The sequence below is a fragment of the Nicotiana tabacum genome, chromosome 20 (genome assembly GCF_000715075.1).
Source record: "Nicotiana tabacum cultivar K326 chromosome 20, ASM71507v2, whole genome shotgun sequence".
NCBI lineage: Eukaryota > Viridiplantae > Streptophyta > Magnoliopsida > Solanales > Solanaceae > Nicotiana > Nicotiana tabacum.
The window spans coordinates 139,795,637-139,799,416 of record NC_134099.1 but is presented as its reverse complement, the minus strand read 5'-3'; the positions used below and the strand labels follow the sequence as shown (position 1 = coordinate 139,799,416).

The 3,780-nt window shown below is 38.4% G+C and overlaps 1 long non-coding RNA gene across 2 annotated transcripts; it reads right to left on the bottom strand.

Annotated features, from left to right (window-relative positions):
- Window positions 1-1,617: 1,617 nt before the first annotated feature.
- LOC107822606 (uncharacterized) lies at window positions 1,618-3,530 on the bottom strand. 2 transcript variants are annotated; one of them, XR_001656436.2, is made up of 3 exons: window positions 3,385-3,517; window positions 2,579-2,751; window positions 1,618-1,887 (listed from the first exon to the last, which is right to left on the bottom strand). It is a non-coding gene; the product is annotated as an uncharacterized LOC107822606 (long non-coding RNA). The 2 variants fall into 2 exon arrangements; XR_001656435.2 differs by having other exon boundaries at window positions 2,579-3,530.
- Between the last annotated feature and the right edge of the window lie 250 nt (window positions 3,531-3,780).

Sequence of the window (3,780 nt, the reverse complement as noted above, 5' to 3'; positions counted from 1 at the left end):
AAAAACCGGATTTTCAACAATTAGCTCAAGTACGCGCTCGTCACCTCACGTACAAGGCATTTCAATTATCAAATATATCATATCCTAAGGGGAAGGTCCCCCACACAAGGTTAGACAAGCCACTTACCTCGAACCCGTTCAAAAATCAACCCGAAACCACGCTCTTGCCACTAGTACTCGACTCCAAATGGCCCAAATCTATTCAATTCAATTGCATAATGTAAATAACACTTCAAGTAACTGATTCTACAATTAAATTCTAAGCTAATACGCAAAATTATGTATAATGACCAAAACGCCCCTCGGGCCCACGTCTCGGAATTGGGTAAAATTTATATTTTCAGAATCCTCACGCTCTCACGGGTTCATGCATATCAAAATTATCCAAATCTAAGGTCAAATTCCCAATCAAAAGTCGAATTCTAGGTTTAATAACTTTCTTCCAATTTTTAATTTTCATCTCCAATCCGAAATTAAATGATGAAACTAACTATAGATTGATGGAATATAACTAGAAAAGGTTAAAAAATCGTTACCCAATGATCTCCTCTTCAATTTTCTCTCAAAATCGCCCTTTCCCGAGCTCCAAATCGAATTTCCAACTTTTGAAACTAAACACTCAAAATTTTATATTTCTGCCCAGCTGTTTCTGCATTTGCGGTCAAGAGACTACATCTGCGGTCCCGCTTCTGCGGAACTAATGTCGCATCTGCGACTTTTCACTTAATGACCAATTTCCGCATCTACGACTCCCAATCTGCAGATGCAGTACCGCTTCTGCAGAAATACCACCGCTTCTGTGGTTCTTGAAGAAGTCCCCAATTTCCGCTTCTGCGGCCACTGAGCCGCTTCTGCGGTACCGCACTTGCGGAACCCAAACCGCATGTGCGGTTATGACAGAACCAGCAGCTGAAGCTGCAACTGAAATTTAAAAATCTTCCCGTCAACCATCCGAATTCCTCCCGAGACCTCCGGGACCTCAACCAAAGGCACCAACAAGCCACAAATAATTATCCAAACTTGTACCAATCCTTAGAACACCAAAAACAATATCGGAACCTCGAATTAACCATGGATTCAAGCCTAAGAACTCCAAAATTCTCAAAATACGCTTTCGATCAAAAAGTCTATCAAACCTCGTCCGAATGACCTGAAATTCTGCACGCACGTCACATTCAACACTACGGAGATACTACAACTTCCAGAATTCCATTCCGACACTCAGATCAAAATCTCACTATCGGACCAGAAAATTCAAAAATTCAACTTTCGGCATTCCAAGCCTAAATTATCTACGGACCCAAAACATAATCTGATCACGCCCCTAAGCCCGAAATCACCCAACGGAGCTAACAGAATCTTCATATTTTCATTCCGAGTCCGTCTTCATACTGTTCCGACTACGATCAACTTTCCAACACTTAAGCTCTCATTTAGGGGCTAAGTGTCCCAAAACTCTCCGAAACTCTGTCACGCCCCAACCTTAGGAGGCGTGGCTGGCACCCGGTGCCGTATTGGCCCGAGCGGACCACTCTATAACTCATTCATTCCTTGTGAAACTATCATGGGCCAAATTGCCACAACTCGTAATGTACAGTTGTAAGTAGGCAAATGCTATATTAATGAACCATCGTTCACAAAATATTAATACATATGGGCCGTCAAGGCCTCTGACATACTGTACAACATGAACCTTTGTCTACAAAGCCTCTAAGATTATTTGACATCAAATGTGATAGGGTACCGCTGACACATAAGTATGTAGTAAAACTCTGACACGATGACTCATAAACTCGGCTGCACTCCGAATGAGCTGGAGTCTTACCGATCCTTCACTGAATGTCAATCTCGTCTACAATGAGTGATCGTCAAACTGATTATCTATACCTGCAGGCATGAATGCAGCATCCGCAACAAAAGGACGTTAGTACAAATAATGTACTGAGTATGTAAGGCAGAACTAAAATATAACAAAAAGTCAATATTAATTAATGACATATAAGAATCAACCTGCATCTGTGAAGCGCCACTGTATATTTATACTTGCATATATAATGCTTCGCTTTGAGACTATTATTCATATTCTATGATGCATCACTACCCAACTGATCAGTGGTAACTGCCCCACCGGCCGTAGCGCGGTGGTAAATGCATGACTGCCCGACCGACCGTAGCTCGATAGTGAATATGTAACTGCCCAACCGGCCGTAGCTCGGTGGTAAATGTGTAACTACCCAACCAGCCGTAGCTCAGTGGGAAATAAATGACTGCCTGACCGGTGGTAAATAATAATACATAACTGCCCAACCGGTGGTAACTGCCCGACCGACCGTAGCGCGATGGTAAATGAATGAACTTGCATGTACATCTATCTCTATATTATAAACATTAATATTTCTATCATATAGCTCAATAGGAAATTAGATACCTACTTAGACATGCTTGAATATCACTTTACGAGAATAAGTAACACAGACATTCTTAACTGCTAAGAGTAGAACCACTTATGAAATAGCATTACGTTTACGTTTCGTTACTTGGATCATACCAAAAGAAAGAAGGGATAGCCTTAACATACCTGAGATAACTCTCTTGACAATCCCTCTAATTCATATTAATTGCGACAATAAGCATCCATTAATGTGTTGAAGGTGACTATAGCTGGCTGACAACCTTCCATACTCGCAAGCCCAAACATTCCCATGAATCAAAATCCCAAGTTTTTCATACCCATTTGACATAAGAGGAACACTAATTAATGATCACACAAGAGAAGGAAGGAGAGTCACTGTTTCAGATTATATATGCCAGGCTTATAGTATTTTTTATAGACTTCAAATTCGGATTTACCAAACTGTTAGTACATATTCAATATTTTTCTTTACATTGAATTGATGACTATGATATGTACAAATTATTGAGCTCACAAGTAGGATTCACAAGTTTTAACATATGAGCATCAGTCATTGAAAAAGATAGTTGAAGTATTACTTAGATTCTTCAACTCACTGCTCACCAATATTATTTACTGAGAATACAAACACAATTCAAGTAGCCTAGATACCTTAAACTTTCAGTGACTATAAAATATTGATCGTCAACATGAATACAGAAAAGGTTCAATAGTAGATACTATTAATTTAGGATTCAAACTTTTATTTGACATCCTACTAGCCATTTCACCTTATCACATTTTAAAGCACTATTGTAAACACTTCCGTCAACCTCTAAAAATTATTCTGTCTAAAATAAGCTTGATATAATAATCTATATATACTCCTCTTAATTGGAATTGAGGTAGCAATTTCTAAAAGCAGACGACAAAAAATATAGATGTGACAACTTTATTTTACAAGTGAACTAAACAAGACAAATGATCCTTACCCCTCTTCGTGTACTTCCCTTGTCACTCCAAAAATTCAAATAAGCATAATCTTAAAGTAGATATGGAAGAATATATAGAAGAACATGGGAACCTTTGTCAAACCTTGTCAAGGAATTGTAAATGATATGTACTGACGTTTGCTCAACATCAACCCCCCTAAATATGCCACCTCATTGAGTGAACTTAGGAGTCACATTTTACTAAGGCATTTGCTGCCAAATCTCTAACATCCCACGTGGATGTTACCCCTCATAATTATCCACAAATTCTTAATTAATTTAATAATTTTTCACTCCAATCAATAATTAACCAATTATTCACATAATTAAGAATTATCTCAAATTACTTATAATACTACTCACTTTTAATACACTTTATATAACTTACTATCAAGG